The sequence below is a fragment of the Oryx dammah genome, unplaced genomic scaffold (genome assembly GCF_014754425.2).
Source record: "Oryx dammah isolate SB20612 unplaced genomic scaffold, SCBI_Odam_1.1 HiC_scaffold_13, whole genome shotgun sequence".
Classification (NCBI taxonomy): domain Eukaryota; kingdom Metazoa; phylum Chordata; class Mammalia; order Artiodactyla; family Bovidae; genus Oryx; species Oryx dammah.
In genome coordinates, this window is record NW_024070197.1 from 56,536,028 (window position 1) to 56,553,272 (window position 17,245).

The 17,245-nt window shown below is 57.3% G+C and overlaps 1 protein-coding gene across 1 annotated transcript in view; it reads right to left on the minus strand.

Annotated features, from left to right (window-relative positions):
* Positions 1 to 17,245, minus strand: part of LOC120873249 (c-Maf inducing protein) — a 205,459-nt gene that overhangs the window by 176,520 nt on the left and 11,694 nt on the right. The gene's annotated exons all lie outside the window — the stretch shown is intronic.

Consider the following 17,245-nt stretch of genomic DNA (forward strand, 5'->3'; position numbering starts at 1 on the left):
CTAGAAGGGCTGGCGTACACTTTCACTTCCCGCTCGCCCGGTGCCCCGCGTCCGGGTGTCCAGCCCAGCCTCGGCGTGGGGGCAGGTGTGGCCTTCCAGCTGGCCCCACGGGACGGGGCTGCACTGGGCCCAGCAAACACAACCCAGCCACGCCAGCCCCTGGAGGCAGTGTTTGCAGGCCCGGGTTTCACTGAGGAGGCACACAGCAGGGCTGACGGGGGCCTGAATCTGGGCATGCTGGCCTGCACTGCGCACCGCCGGGCACATCACGGCCCTGTCTCGCCCTCCTTGTCCTCAGCTGACAGACTGGACTCCTGCAGGAAAGGCGACGGAGCCGAGGCCAGCAACAGAGGGCTCCGGGAGGGGTCTCAGGTGGCCCATGGCTCGGCGGGGCCCCGGGGAACCAGTGATGACCACCGCAGGCGGGATGGGGGAGGGAGGTGCGCACGCACGGTCCAGTCCTGGATGAGATCCACTGGACAGCGATTCTTTCACGAGGTCCCATGAACCTTCCTTCCAGATCTGGCACACTCGGCGGCCTCCCGACTAACATGTGTCCATTCAGCTTCCACTTGCCTTTCTTCCTCTCTCGGGGGAGCTCACTACCTCACCTGGTAACCTACTGCTCCACATACAGGAAGCCAAAATCTCTGCCTTCAACCTTTCTCAAGGATCTTAGCCCTAATCTTCTATTCCATAAAGAATAAGACAGTTCTCTGGTCTACTTCACTTCTCTGGTCTGCTACCCTTGATGAAGAAAACTTACTGCTCATCCTGGGACCCCGGGATAAGACTTCCTTCCTTCCACTGTTCCACGTGTGAGCAGGCTTCCCAAGGATGGCTGTGTCTCTGCCCTGCTCACCATATGCCTTCCTGACTCTATTTCCCAGACTCCCTTGCAGCTAGGAATTGCTATGTGACTCCTTATGACCAATAACATGACAGCAGAGGTCTCCTTAAAAGAAAAGTCCTTTTCCACTCTCCCCACCCCCACTCCCTGCTATTACAAACTGGAATGCAGACGTGATGGCAGGAACTTGAGCAGCTACTTGGACCATGAGACAAGGTGTAAACAGTGAAACAGCAAGATAAAAGCAGCAGAGTCGGTAAAGAGCAAAGACCAACCACACTAGCTCTAACGTGACAGCCTGTCTTACTATGATAGCCTATACTCTAGACTTTTGTATGAGAGGAAAAAAAAAAAACAAAGTTTCAGTTTATTTAAGCTGCTGGGAGTTCTTTTTATGAACCCTGAATCCCAGTGCAGGATAAACCAAGTCTTTCTGCAGATGATGAAAGAGTCTGGCTGCCTTCACGCAAGACAAGCACCCTGCCATCTTCAGCAGGAAGGGAGGCAGCCCCAGTCATTAGGCCCTTGTGATTTCGACATATAGCCCCCACCATGCCCTGATATTTTCCCCTTGGGAATTCAGGGCCAGCGTTTCCAAGGTTGACATGTTTCTGCCAAGTCAGTGGATGGACTGGTTTTACCAGTGAAGGGTAATACAACTAGCCACCATTTAGCAAGCACCTACTGTATGCCCCTGGTGCTCTGCTCAACTGTGCAAGAATTATCTTAGCCCCACAAGATGGAAACAGCCCTGTTACAGGTGAAGTCCAAAGACATCCAGCACTTTGGGGCAAAAACCAAAGACCCAGCCCTCTGGCCTGGAGTTCTTTCCATTACTCTTCACCGTACCCTGAGGATTTCCAAGAGGCCCAACGGGCCGAACTTGGCTGCCACTGGGATGTGAGGACGTGAGGAAAGGAGGCGTGGGGAGAGGAAGAGAGGACGGGTCAGCGGGAGAAACGCCTCGCTCTGTGAAGGGGGATATTTACAAGAATTCAGGGCCTGGAGAAAGGCCAAGGAGGGAAGGCAGAGAGGGGCTGTTCCCAAACACAGGAACAGTGAGAGTGGAAGCTGGGAGGGTTTACTCCTTATGCTGGGGGCTACAGTCACAGACTTTACTCACTGCTTGGAACCGCTGAAACTGTTGAGCATCTTGAAAGGAGAGGGACACTGTGCAGTTTATTGTATGCCAATTACACTGCAATAAAGAGGCTTTTTTAAAATAATGTACCCAGAGAAGGAGAGGGCGGGGCATGGGGGGGGGGGGTGGCAGATAGGAAGGAGGGAGGGAGGGAGGGAGGGAGGGAAGAGTTAAGGCCTCCAAACACAGCGGCTTCTCATCACAACACACGCTCCTCTCTGCCCCGGGGGAGGCGAGCCACGCTGACCACAGCAGCTCCATCCACGAAGCCACAGGCTCTCTGTGAAAAAGGCCACTTCACCTCCATGTTGCTGAAGCCTCCTTAGGTGCAATGCCATCTCAAAGCTTCCAGGATGAGTCAGCTCGAGCCTGGCCACCCCAGAACCACGTTCCGCCCACCGGCAGTTTCGACAAACAGTGGCGGTCTCCCACTGCCAGCCCCCAGCAACAGGACAGGATGGCCAGGCTGGTGGGGCCTGGGCACAGACACCGCCCTGGGCTTGCTCCCTGGCACCGAGGCGGTGGGGGAGGCAGGGGCACCCCACAAGGAGGCGCCCCCCCAGCACAGCCCCCATGCAGCTCTTTCCACAGGTGAGCCATGGATTCTCAGCCACCCTCCCAGCTCCCTCTCTAGGAAGGCTGGGTCCCCCGCCCCTGGGACCTGACTCCAGTTCACCCTGGAGATCCTCACGGGGCACCTCCCCCGGGGTGGGGAGAGGCAGCGGTGTGCGATCGGCCGGCCCAGGTGGCCCGGCTGACTTGCCAGCTCATGGGCAGGAGGGATGGGCTGGTGACGAGTGACTCAGTGCCGAGATGAGCAGCGTTCCTCCCAGCACCCATCCTGACCTCTCCACGCTCAAGATGGTCCAAGTCCAATGACCCCCAAGCCAGGGCCTGGGCAGGGGAGGAACCCGAGTACAGAGAGCGGGCGAGGCTGAGGTGAGTGGAGGGCGCGTGCCCAGGCCACCTCCAGCCCAGGCCCATGGCCGCCAGGCGGGCACACACACCACCAGGAGCAGCCTGGCCACTGCCTCGGCTGCTCCAGCTGCAGAAGGCAGCTAACAGCAAGACAGACGCCTTCCCAGGGAGTCAGGGGAGCAGAGAGACGCAAGCCGTTTGGAAGCGCACCACACGCAGTAAGCGACACAGAAATGTTTGCTTTTGTTATTATTATTAGAAAATGGAAATCCGATTTTTTTAGGGGAACTCTCCCGAGTTTTAAATGTGGACAACTTACTGGAGATTTTTTTTTTTTTCCAAAATACTGTGTGAGCCAAACAAAACAGATCGGCAGACTGGACTTGGCCCTCAGATCCTCGCCTGTAACCTCCGTGCAGTGGGCTCCCCGCTTCCCGCCCAGGCAGGCCGGTCAGCGGGCATCGCAGACCACCAGCCAGGCCTCGGGATTGCCCCACTTCCAGCACCAGCTTCCAGCCCGTGAACTGCTTAATGGGAAATAAATGTTTAAATCAGCACTCCCCCCAGCCCACCGCCTCCCACACCAAAAGGACAGAAACTACTAATTCCTACCCACCACATCCAAGTCGCCAGCTTTTTTTTCATGGCAGGGGGGTGGGGGAAGGCCTCTTAAAACAAGAAGAAGAAAGAAAAAAGGAAACCAACAAAGGCAGACCGGGGAACGCACTGCTGTTGACTCGGGCGACAGCCGCCCCATCAGAGCAGAGCAGCTCGGCTCGGGGCCCGTCCCAGACATGAAAATTACAGAGCGGTGGTGCAGACACGCCCCTGCCCTGTGTGTCATTCACGCAGCAGGAATGCACCGCGACGCCCTCCCCTGGGACGGACGGGACGGAGCTGACCTCGGGAGAGGACGCGGGGGCAGGGCCCCAGGCAGAGGGGTACTGGGCTGAAGGCGCCCACGTCCGGCTCACTGCACAGGTCAGGACACCGAGGACACAGGCCTGGCCCATCGGACACCCAGGGACAGTCTGTGCACAAACTCTCGGGATGAGGGCTCCGTTGGCCTGGGGCAGCTGCTGGGCAGCTGCCGTGCGGCCAGATCCAGGCAGGTCCAAAGGGGCAGAAGGAGAACAGGACACACGGGCTGCCCTCAAGCCCTGTCCCACCAGCCTGAGAGAAAGGCTGACCTCACCACGCCCCTGCTCCCCAAGACACTGGGAACAAAATCCCAGCTCCTTGTTGAGGTCACCGTGCTTGCCCCACGAGCCTTCCACCTCAGGGCCTTTGCCACCTGCTGTTCCCAACCCGGAAACGTTCCTCCCCAGACCCTACAAGACTGGCTCACCATCAGCGTCGCCACCTCAGGGAGGCCCTCCCTGACTACACCGTCTACAGTGTGGCTGCCCTCCCGTCCCGCTTCTGCCCCAGTGCTCGGCACCTCTGAAGGGACCGTGGTGACTGCTGACTAGTTTGGTGGCTGTCATCACAGCCCCACCATGAACTCTAAGCTTCCTGAGAGCAGAGGCCGTACATGGCCCTGGGACAGAGCCGGGCACGGAGTGGCCGTTTGGCGGTGCTGAGTAGGTGGCAGAGTCACTGCGTGCAACCAGGAGAACCACAGCCCAGATGGGCCAAATCCTCCAGCCGTGGGCAGGCCGAGGGCCGTGGGAACAGCAGAGAGGGGCAGCCAGGGAGACACAGGAAGAACGAGGAACACAACAGCTCATCCGCACTGAGCCGCTTCCAGGCCCTGGGCCTTGTTGCGAGCTTGCTGCACGAGTGCTTCCACTGCATCCTGACCACAATCCCAGGCCACCAAGAGTACCGCCGATCTCGTCACAGAGATGAGCACTCATCAGCAGTACCGCCGATCTCGTCACAGAGATGAGGACTCATCATCACAGAGATGAGGACTCATCAACAGTACTGCCAATCTCCTCACAGAGATGAGCACTCATCAGCAGTACCGCCGATCTCCTCACAGAGATGAGGACTTGGGACAGAGGTTGGACGACTTGCCCCAAGTCACGCAGACACCCAGCAGATGTGAACACACAGGAGTGAAACGCCAGACAGTCTTTGAAGACGTGTGCATAGGTGCGTGTGCGCATGTGTGCACGTGTCCGTTTGTGTGTACGCCCGTGTGTGTCTGTGTGTGTATATGCTTGCTTGTGTACGTGATAAGGACACCAGCTGTTACGTTCCTCTTTCCTCCCCAAGAAAGGGCCTCCTCCTGTTACTGATCTTAGGAGTCTCGGGGCCACAGCCAAGAAATAACACCAGAAAGTCAGGAATTGAGTTGACTTGCAAAGTTGTAGTTTGAACTTTGTGAAACCAATATTCAATCATTTCTGCCACCAAATCACAGTTCCCTGAAGTCTCCCCAGGCTCCCGAGAGTACCCCATGTGTGCAGTCTTAGCAGGTGGCCAGGGGCCGAGGGGACAAGACCCAGGCCAGAATCCCAGGGGGCCGGCCGGTCACTGCAGGGCGGCCCAGCTTATCTTCAGCACTTTCTCCAAACACTGAGAGGGGAAAAGAAAGCTGCTTTGAGGTCAAACTTCTGAAACATCATCTCTGCGACCTGATGTCTATGTGCAGATACCAGAGCGCACAGGACGAGGAACCCAGGGAAGAGGCCTGCAGCCCTGGCCTCTCAGCCAGCAGCCCGCACGCAGAAGGCTCCCAACTCGGACAGCCCCTTGAACCCGAGGGCATCCCTGCAGCCTCCCGCAGACCCACAGATGGGCGCCCTGTCCAAAGGTGGGGCTCAGGGAGCAGAGGCTAGAGGCCGCTGTATTTATCTAATGCTTCTCAACATCGTTGCTTGCTTCGTTGTTTTTTTTTTTCAATTCTCTTCAAACTGAAACTGTCAAAAGTTGAGCCTGATAAATCTGAAGGCTGTAGAGGAAGTGGTTTGTCCTTCCTCCGGCTGACTTCTGCAGAAGATAACACACAGCTCTGGGTGAAATGTCACGAGGCCAGCGCTCCCACAGGGGCTGAGCCTTGGCTTCCCTGCCCCCAACCGTCTGCGGGGGGTTTTTGGGAGACAGGGGGAGCTGCGGAAAGCCCTGCTCAACGCCATCCCCTCAGACGTAGTTCAGGCTGGAGCCTCCACCTGGCGGCTCTCGCCCCCACCGCGGCCTGGGAGTAAAGGGTTGTCATCCCATTTTCCAAGCCAGGCAACTAAGGGGTGAGGATGAGGCTGTAAATAACGTGCACAATTTTAGCTCAGAGACTTGCCCAGGGTCACACACAGGGCAGAGCCCGTCTCCAAAGCGCCAAGTTACCTGCCCTGGAAAGCCGTCTCTGGCCCCTCCCTCCCAGGCGCAGGAGTCAGACCCCTCCTCTTCTTCTTGGGGAGGGGAGTGCTAAGATTCCCTCTTTGTCTCAGGCACCGTTTACGTGCCGGGCACAGCTCTAACTGGACGTGCACTGTTCTCAGCAAGTCCTCTCTGGTGCGCAGAGGACTGGTACCGAGAGCCACCCCACTGTACCAACGAGAAATGAAATCTCAGAAAGGTTAGGACACTTGCCCAAGGTCACACAGCTGGAGCCCGGAGTCGACCTCCCGACCTGCTGCTCTGATCACTGGCCCCAGGGTTCCCTTCGCCCTGGAAAACTGATCCTAGCCTTTCAAATACCAGGCAGTTCTCTCCACCGTCTTGGGCCTAGAAGCTTGTGGTCCAGGGAGATCTCAAGGGCTGGCCCTGTGAGTCTCCCCACCAACACCAAAGGTTCAGGGGGAAAGGCCACTTCCTCACTGGCAATAAATCAAGCCTCACCCCAGTCACCAGCTGGCCTTCCCCAAGTTCTCAGGCCTAAGGATGACCAAGTGGGGGCAAAGAACGAGGTCCCTGCAAGGCTGAGTATGAAGGAGCAAGATGTTCAGGGACATTCCAGAGATTGGGCTTGCATGTCCGAGTCCAGAGTCCTGAGCCTGGCTCATGGACAGCTCGCCTGGGCCCACCCCGCTCACCAGTCCTGGCACAAGGAGCATCGCCCTCTCCAGCTGGGCCGGCCCTGCCACGCCTCCAGGCCTGGAATGCTGCCCCTCACCTCTTCCAAACCAACCGGCCAGAGTCAACTCCTTCTCTGATCAGCAGCTCTCTCCTCGGGGGACCCCGGTGCTCCCCCCGAACCCCCAGCACATGGGGCGTTAGCTCCAACTGTCCTCAGCTCTCTTTCTCTCGAGCTCTCTGTATTCCTGACCCTTGCCACCACATCTGGTATCCAGCAGGCACTCCGTAAGTGCGTGCTTCGGGCACGGATACCTAACTGCTGAGCGAGAGCCCCCAGCACACAGGCAGGAGGGTCTTCTCACGTGGTTGCCACCTTCCCTCATGCAGAAGGCTCCATCCCATGAGGAAAGATGGTGCAGGGCTGGGGCTGGAAGCGGGCAGGAGGGGAGGGGGTGAGCCCAGCAGAGCGTCTTTCAGAGCCGACCTGGGGAGGAGGGAGCAGCTCCCCACACACCCCTGGCCCACCTCCCTACCCTAATGTCGTCTCGGACTCTAGAGCCACCATGCGGCCCCAGCATGGACCTCACGGTCCTGTGGGACAGGCCCAGGCCCGGGACCCCTCGGATTCAAAGAGGAGCAAAACAAGGAGGCCCAGAAAGCAAAGGCCGCTGTGTCCGTCCTTTCCGGACCCGAACCGGGGTACAAGTGGCACTCCCACGGGGACCGCATCCACACAGCAGGCCTCTGGGGCACTCCTGTTGGGGCCGCTCTGTGCCCCCACCCCAGGCCGTGCCTCCTGCGCAGGCGAACCTGAGGCTGGACTCTCAGAAACACGGAAGGGCTCACCCGGGGCCCACAGTGAGGGGCCATGAGGGTTCAGGACCGATGGCCACACTGGCTGGGCCCACGTGGGCTGGGGGGCACCCTGCGATCTCACCAAGCACTGTGCCCGACAACCTGGAAACTGGCTCAATTTAGAAACCTCTCTGAACCCAGGGAGGCCCCTGTCCACGCCCTGTGAGGATGGGGGTGCTTCCAAGGGCATTCTGGGGGCTTCTGCTCATTCTCCGGTATGCTCTGAGCATCCCAACCATCTAACCAGAGGGCCCTGGCCCCATCTGAGGCAAAGGGAAAGGACCGGGCCCTTGACGCAGAACTCCCGGCGCCGGCTTCCCCAGCCTGGTGAGGCCCGGGGCCCGTCACGCTGGACCCCTCTGTCCCTGCTCCCAGGGAGAAAGGCGGGCTGGACAAACGTGATTCAGCCTCACACCCAGGGAAGCGAAGCTGTGTCGAGTCCCCCACACTCGATGCTCCTCTGGCTCCTCTGCTCCGGATGGGCTGGTTTCGTCGTTTTAAAACCACAGAGCTGGCAGCTTCATTCTGGGATCACAGGTTCATAGCGAGAGGAGCTGCACACGAGGCACTCACTCGCACGGTGCGCTGTGGGCCGCGTTGCCCCGGAGCCGCGCCACAGCCCAGGGAGCAGACACACCTCTATCTTTCCTACACAGATGGGAAGACGGAGGCTTGCCAAGTGTAAGGGCATTGCCAAGGGCACTGCCAGCAAGAAGAGGAGCTGGGATTCGAACCCAGTAAAGTGCACACAACCTTGGCCTCAAGCAAGCAAGAAACTGCCAGATTGGATTTTTTTGTTTTTTAAGATACAGAGAAACGAAAGGGGAGGGGGAGAAAAAAAGAAAAAGATGGGTTTTTCTTCTTCACACTTAATGACTATCTGAAGTCACCGTGTTCTTTTGCACACAGATGTCCCCTACTGTGGAATGTAAGGTCCTTGAAGGGGCCCTGTGTTGGTCACCCCACACCCAGCCACTTGATACACAGGAGACCCGTGGCAAGCACGTGTGCAGGGAGGGGACACGCACAGGGGGAGTAAACGGGCCACGTGAAGGCAGCTTTGGGGGAGAGCATCCACAGCAGGGGGACCCAGAAGAGGACAACTCGGCATGAAGCGCGCTGGGTGCAGGGTGCCGGCGGAAGGGCCCCCCCGAAAACCCCCTCCTTTATCTCCGCGAGTCTCAAGTCAGCAGCCTTGTCAGTTTCACCCACCCATTCATTCAGCCCCTTCTCTATGGAACAGGAAGCACCAGACGCGGGCCTGGGTGGACTGGCCAGGGGACAGGTGACAGGAAGGGGAACGGGTGAAGGAGACCCAGCAGTCTCAGGCAGGAACGGGTCCCCGAGAGGGGCTTCCTGGAGGGAGAGCACGTTCAGCTGGTGTCAGAGGCCAGCCGGCACCTCCTCCCTGCTCCTGGTGCCTCACGCCACCGAGGCCTTCCCGTCCCTGCACGAAGACCTATTCACAGCACCAAAGACTGCAGATACAGAGAGATCCTGTGTGGACGGAAAAAACGGCGCACGTCAATGACCAGCCTACCAAAAAACACAAATTATCATTCCTGGCTGCTCTCGTTCTGTCTAAATTTTATTTTCTTCTATTGTTTGACAGTATTGACTAAGTATTCTACAGTGCACCTGAGTTCCCTTTGAAATGGGAGAGGTGGAGATGACCGTCCTTCAATAATAAACGTCTACAACGAGGCATATAGACAAAAGAACTGCAATCAACCACACTTTCCATCTGGGGTGAACACTCAGAGGCCCAAGGACCCCTTCGTGGTCTGGCCTGGGCCTCCAACCTGCATCTCTTTGCTGGGGAGGAGGAGGAGGTCTGGTTTGCCCTGCGTGGGGAAGGGGAAAGAAACATCAGAGTCCCTCGGGAGGTCAAGGCTACCCCCTACCCCAGAAGAGAACCGTGTCTCTGATAAAGGTTTTGAAGTGAATAACATTTAAAAAAAAAAAACAAAACCCTGTAATCAACAGCCCTAACCAACATTTGCCCCCATGTTCACAGCATCATCAATCATAGAACGAAAAGTTCATGGAAACAACCCAAGTGTCCATCAACAAATGAATGGATAAACAAAATATGGCCCTCCCATACAACAGAGTACTTTTCAGCCATGAAAAGGAATGAAATTTCAATATATGTTACAATATGGGCAGGGGCTTCCCTGACGGCCCAGCCGGTAAAGAACCCACCTGCCGACACAGGAGACGCAAGAGACTTGGGATCAATCCCTAGGTCAGGAAGATCCCCTGGAGAAAGAAATGGCTACCCACTCCAGTATTCTTGCTGGGAAAATTCAACGGACAGAGGAGCCTGGCAGACTACAGTCCATGGGGTAAGGAGTCGGACATGACTGAGCGCACGCACACACAACATGGGGAGAGTTTGAAAACATTAAGCCTAGTGACACAAGGCAGACACAGGAGGACAAGTACCACGTGATTCCACTTACATGAGGTGCTAGAAGAGGCAAACCCACGAAGACAGCAAGTGGGATAGCAGTCGCCAGGAGCTGCAGGGAGGGGGAAGGGGGAGTTATAGTTTAACAGGGGCAGGGTTTACGCTGAGGGTGATGAAGATCGGGGCACAGGGGGTGGTGATGGCACCATTACCCCAACAAGCAGCTAGAATGATAAACGGTGTGCACACACACGGAACTCAGATGCCTAAGTAAGACTGCGGCAGCACACTGTAACTAAAGAGAGAAAACCAGAAGCTGTGCTGGGGAAGGAATGGCGACTCCATCTGCCCAACTGCAAAATGGGAGCACCAGCCCAGACGATCCCACCAGACCAGACGTGGGCTAAGTGACCACACAGATCCGCTCCCTCCTGCAGCAACTCAGAGCTGATTCGAGGAAGATGCTGGCGGGTATCTGCCTCCAAGTCCTGACACCAACCCCCAACAGGCATCCGCTCCAGGTAAAGGGGCGCTGCACACCTACCAGGCACAACTCAGGCTCGGCCTGGACTCCCAGCGGTCTGTCTGAGTGGCCACGTGCAAGCCATGCCCCTGGAGCCCAGACCTCACCTGTGAAACAGGGAAACTGATGGGAAAGCTACCTCCTCTGCCCTCTTCTTTACACACCAGCCCCGGCTGCCAGGGAAGGTCACAGAGGTGAAGCAGACGGAGCCCCAGCTTCACCCCAGAGCTAGTTACTTGGAGAGGGCAGGCCTGGCCAGTGGCTGGATGGCAGAGACAACCCCAGCCACACCTGAGCTCAGCTGGGAGGCGGCTGAGCTAGAGAAACAGAACTCTCCAGACCTTGCCTTGCTTACCAACCGATGCCTGCTCATTTTTCCTCCAGTGGAATCTTACCAGGGTGGAGACAGAAAGAACACTCAGAAAGTCCCTCAAGGTCACAGGAGAAGCGTGGGACTCAGGGAAAAGCCCACGGACTCAGGCCAGCCGGACCGGGGTGTGACTCCCAGCCTACAGCTGTGTGAGCCCAGAGGCCAGGGGCTGTCCACAGCCCTGTACCATGGGGACACTACCCACCCAGGGGTGGGGGTGCTGCAAGGGTGCAATCAGGTGCCCAAGCACCTGGCACAGAGCAGGTGCTCAATAAACGGCAGATTCCATTGTTACGCCCAGCTGGACAGTTGGTTTGGAACTCCCTATGAAATCTTCAAGGATGCGAGAGGCCTCCAGGCACACAGCACACTTCTAAAATCGAATCTGAGAGTCATAAAAAAATACACAACCACATCCCACCCAAACTGCCAAATGTGGTGGGAGTAATGAAGCAAACAAGAGGGAAAGTTCAACTCTTCTCTCTGGCTTAAGAACACGCAAGTGCAAAACCGTGGCAAAGGAATGAGCCCGGCAAAGTTCCAGGTCTACATGTGAAACGCTCCCCCGGAACCTTCTCTCTCTAGACACCTAAACCATGCTTCTCCAGGGTGTGGCTCCAGAGGGTACCCGGGTTGGGGGAGGCAGCGTCGAAGAGCCAAGACAACGAGGAAACCCCTTCCTGGGGTTCTTCTGCAAGCTGCCGAGCAAGGGAGACCCTGGCCTTCTCCTCACTCTGCAGGCCAGCCTGCCCGAAGTCCCCCACATCCAGAGGAGGAGGCGTTGGAACTGTACCCACCCTGCACCTGACGGAGGAGCGCAGTCCCACTCAGCTGGATCTGCCAGGCCACCTCCATCACACAAAACACCAACCTTTCACAGCGCCAAGGATCCACATTCCAAAAGCAAGTGAATGCAAAATCCACTGCGGCCCATGTGGACGTCCTCCAGGCCTAGACTGTCAGGCTTATTCTTTAGTTCTTGACCTCCAGGGGTTGGGGGTCATTCTGTGCCCAGCTCCGCAGGTCAGAGAGGTGAAGGGACCCAAGGTCACTCTGTGTGCTGGGCAAGCTGAGTGCTGGGCCACCACCTGCGGTGCTGGAGCAATCGGCCAGGGCTTGACCACAGCGTGTCTGCAGGGATGCTGTCTGCCTTATCAGAGAGTAAAGAACTGTACTAAACCTTAAAATAAACACTTTAGGGGCAAGAAGTACCAACCTTGAAACTCCAGACTAGGATAAAAGAAAAAATGTTTTACCATAACCAAGAAGACTAAACACAGCTTAACGAGCATACAAAGTGCTATGTGGACAAACCCACGGGCCCAGCCAGAAGAGCGGAACTCCAAATAAAGACCTTGACCTTTCATAGCGAAATGTCCTTCTTTTGTCATTTACACGTTTATTTCTGGGCAGAGGTCCATTTCCTGCTGGTGGAGTCTCACAGGCCCCCTGGACTGGTTTATAACCTGAGAGGGGTCCATGAATCAATTCCTAAAAATGCCTATACTCTAGATGCCAAACTTTATGATCCTGTCTTCTTACCATTTTGCCTGAGGAAGGGTCCACAGCTCTCATCAGATTTCCAAGAGGAGGGTGTCCCTCTAAACAGTCTAAAAGACCCAGTATCCTGGCACATCCATTTGGTCTCCCTGACCCAGCCCGCCTTGATACAAAGACAAAAACGAAACTAGGAAGGAAAGAAAACATTAAATTCTCTGTGATGCATAAACAGGCCAAATGCAAGTGGATGTGATGGAAGAGTTGTTAAAAAAATGAATAAATAACCATACCAGTACAATATCACAGGCTTCCAAGAAGCAAAGAGAGAGAAACCCAGCGCTACTTGAGTCAGGCCTTGTCTCTGAGGTCACGGAGGGCGGGCCTCGTCCACGGGCCTGACACCACATGCCGGGACCAGAGCAGTCCCCGAGCCACCGGGCCCTCAATCGGCATCCGCAAGAGGCTGAGTGAGCCCTCCGTGGCACTCACCCCCCACAGCCCCGCGACGCCGGCCCTGTGCGTTCCAGTTTCAGAGACCCGGGCTCACGGAAGCCACGTGGCCTGCCTCAAGTTGCAACCAGAAGCAGAAGTGGGATTTAAACCCAGATCCACACACTGCTATGCAAAACCCAGGTCCTTCCCCCATGCTGGCAGGCTTTCAACCCCAAGTCATCTCCCAGCGGGTCCCCTGAAGAGGGAGCCCCACAGCCCCAGCGGCTCCCACCAGGGCCACGTAACTTTGCTGGGCCTCGGGTTCCGAATGTGTGCAGAGGGGCACACGCTGCGTGCCAGCGACGACTGACCGGCACTGACCATCTCCAGGTGTAAAGGGAAGGGGTGGCTCTGCCAGCGGCGATTAGCGATGTCTACCCGGGGCCAGAGAGGAGGGGCTACACGTGTCACATACATTTGCCCTCCCAGAACTAGATGACCTGCAGGCTCGCTTTCAATTCTGGCCGCCTCTGATTTTAATTACAAAAATTTTCAAAGTGGGGAGGGATGGAAAAGGAAAGAACAGACTAACATTTTCCAACATTGGCCATAGCTAAATTCAGCAAAGCCAAAACCGGCCGCCCAGCCAGTCCTGCGTGCTCCATGCACACAAGCCCCGCCACATGAGAGGAAGTGGAAAACATCAGATCTGCTGCCTGCACACCCAGCGAGACAGCCCGTCCAAGCCAGGAGGAGCGCAACTGTGGGCTTGCTTGTGTCGGCCTGGGCTGTGGAACACCTCATCTGTGAGCACAGGAGCCTCATGGGGAGGGCCTCTCGGGTTCAGGCCCTGGCCCGACCTCAGGCCCATCCTGAGCTCCAGCAAATTACTTCATCTCACTCACCCTCAGTTTTCTCATCCTGGAAAAGCCGCTGAGGGTTGTCATGATGATTAAACACATCAGTGCACTGGGGTTCTTCTTAACACAACAACAAGCTCGTGGTAAGTGGGCAGAGCCACTGCTTCCACCACCACCACCACCACCATCATCACCATTTGTCTTTGAAGGGGCATATTTTCAGAAAAAAAAGGTCTAAGTGCGAGAGAGCAACTTCTTTCCCCACGTTCAGCAGTACAGCCCCTTTGGTTACTCCGAACTATAAGGGGAGAGAGGTTCTGCAAACAGCTCCATCCTCCTGGAGCTGCTGGGGCATCAGCCGGGGCCCGGGAAAGAAACAGATGGCAGACACAAACTGGTGTCATCTGAAGAAACTGTGACAAAAGGCCAACACTCCAAGGTGTGGGCAGAGCACAGGGAAAGCGCAAGGTGGCGTTTCTACCTGGGGTGACGCACTGTCTTGACCGGCTTGGGGCTGGGGCTTTCCCGGGACACAGGAGCAAGTGGAAACGCATGAGACAGTTCCGGTTCCCTAATTCCTGCCCTGCAGCCCGAAGGAACATGGAGAAGCCCCAGCTGCAGAAGCCAGGACGGAGGCGAAGGGACGGGGCTGTGGCTGAGGGACACTGCCTTCCCACGGCAGCCCGAGGGAGAAGCTGCAGGGCTCATCTCCCTCCAGGGTCCCTACCGATGGGCCAGACCCACCTGGAGCCTGAAGGCATGGAAGCCCAGGGGGTGGGCTGACATACGGAAGCATGCACGAAGCGGGAGCGTCAGCCCTGGGGTGGCCGGGGCCACACCTCCCCTCTTAGAAGGCTCCACGGAGGCCCACTGGGGACGCAGAGCTCCCAGGCCTCGACCGACGGGATAGCACCCAGTTCCCGCCCCAAGATGGGCACGCTGGAAGTGAAGAACCAGAGGCAAACCCCGTGAAGCCACTCAGCAAGGGGCTCGGTTCTCAGCAGGGGTCCAAGGGAGGTGCCCCCTCCCCTGGCAGCAGGGTTACCGACGCTGTCAGCGAGGCTGAGACCACACGGTGAGCTACCTCCAGAGACGAGGGCCTCCCTGGGCCCTGTCTAAACCGCGCGCCGTTGCACTGCAGACCCAAGTGGGGGGATCACAGGTGGGAAGCCGGGGTGCGGGGGTTATGACGTGCACACAGGCGTGCCTCGCAGAAGCGCCATGCATAGCCTCCCCACTGGCGGGCTCAGCCTCAACGCCAACATTTAGGCCCTGTGCATGTGTCAGGGGCAATCTCGTTGAGAAAATAAAAGCGACTTTCATTTCTGTTTTTAAATCATATTTTCCAAGATCAAAATCTTATTTCCCAAGCACTGCTGCTGAAAGCTGAGGTGAAAACCACCAATAATAGCTTAATCCTCCCAACTGCCGGTTTCCATCTTGCCCGAGTCGGTGACGCGGCGGCTGGGGTTGAGTCCAGGGCTGAGGTCCATTCCAGGTCCCAGGGTCCGAGGTCACAGGCACACCCTGGAAGTTCTCCCGACAGCTCTGGGGTCACCAGGCAGGGCTCGGGTTTCCTACAAAACCTGAGACCCATTCCGTCCCTTCTCGGCCTGCGATGCCTGGGGCCTCTATACGTCAGGCGACTGGATCCCGCCAGAAGCCGGTGCTGACGTCGTCGGGTATTGCTGGATGAGACCCCTGCCTGAAGAAGTTCCCAGTCGAGCAGAAGCAGGAGCGTGGCAGGCAGAGCGGGACAGGCTCGAGCTGGCGGTGACGACGCAGGGGTGTCTGCTGAGCGCTTCTCCCTGCATAACACCACTGGGCACTTTCCATGCATGCACCATGTCCCTTCATTCTTTAGAGAACCCCGGGGGCATCCCCCCTTAGCCCCAGCTTACAGACAAGAAAACTGAGGGCTGCATCACGCCACTGCTCTTGTGGCCTAATTAAGAAGTATCTGGATCCAAAATCACTGGGCAGCAGTTAGACAATGAGTGTCCCCATCAGGGAAGGCTGGACCCGGGAAGCAGGGTCATGAGCTACCTCTTCCCCGAGGTGTCGCTCTGCAGCGGGCGCCCCTTCAATCAGGACCCGCTGTGAACGCCGAGCGGGTCGTGCCTGACACAGGACCACCTGGCCAGGTGCTGAGATCCACCAGCACTTGGCTGTCCCAGCCCAGAGGGCGCCCTGCTCACGGGGGCATCAGAGGGCGCCAGACCACTGCCCTCCGCAACAGTCTCTGGCCAGAGACTCTCACCCCGGCACTGCACCTGCCAGCAGGACCCACAAGACTCCAGAAGCTTCCTCTGGGTATCCTTGCTGGTGGTGTGGTCACGCGGCTCCAAAGAGCAGAGGAACCCAAAGCACAGCCACGGGTGGGGCTTGACTCAAGCACAGGAGGCCTTTATAGGAGAGCCACGGAGCCGGCCGCTCACTGCGCCCACCCCCTCCTCTCTGCGCCCCGTCCCCCTAAAACACAACTTAGACAGGATTCAAGAGGCGAGTCTCAAAGTCGTTTTTCCCACACCAAAACTTTCTAATGCTAATTTTCTCTTCTTTTTTTATTGGCATGATGCAATTCCCCTTCCAACAACCCAGATCTCTGAAGTCCTGAGTCATCAGGCTAAGGCAGGGACAGTGGGGGGTGCCCCGCAGCAGGGATCAAAGGTGTGGGGAGCTCGGGGTTTCCTTCCGGGGGCCCTCGGCTCTTGGCCCTGCACCACAGATGCCAGGGTCAGGGATCCTGCAGCCCCGCACAGCTAGCTCTTGGTTCCCACCGTGTGCCAGATTCCAGAGGGGCAAGGTGACTGCAGACGGGAGTGCAGGCTCCCAGCTCCGCCAGGGGCCAGCCCGCAGCCAGGGCAGCTCCTCACGTAAGACCTCTGGGGGCAGACGAGGCCCCCGTCGGGTCACTACAGCGTTCTCAATCCACCCTGTGCCCCCCAGAGGACTCCCGGCAGCATCTGCGGGCGTCAGGGGCTGTTCCAACTGTGGGGAGCAGAGCGCTGGCATCTAGTGGCCCGGGGCCAAGTGCGCAGCTCAACATCCACAAAGCCCAGGACAGTCCCCACCAGCAAGCAGGATCTGGGCCCTGAGACCCACGGGGCCAGAGCGCACACACACTCTGAGACCGTGCACTAGAATGGCTCAGCACCGGTGACTAAGAAGGCCTGGCCCGGCTCGCTGTGCACACGACCGCGTGTGTCACACGGAATCATTCAGGGGAGAGCAGAGATGCCTCTACCCCAAAGCGTCCACCTGGGTAGTTTCTGGGTGGCGGGGTTATGGGAGAATCGTTTCCTTCTGTATTTTGTAAGATCATCATCGTCCCCGTGGGATTATATTTATTTTATTTTACAAGTGTGAAGGTGAACAGCTGACAGAGAAGATAGGTGGGCACAGATGCCATGGTCCCAC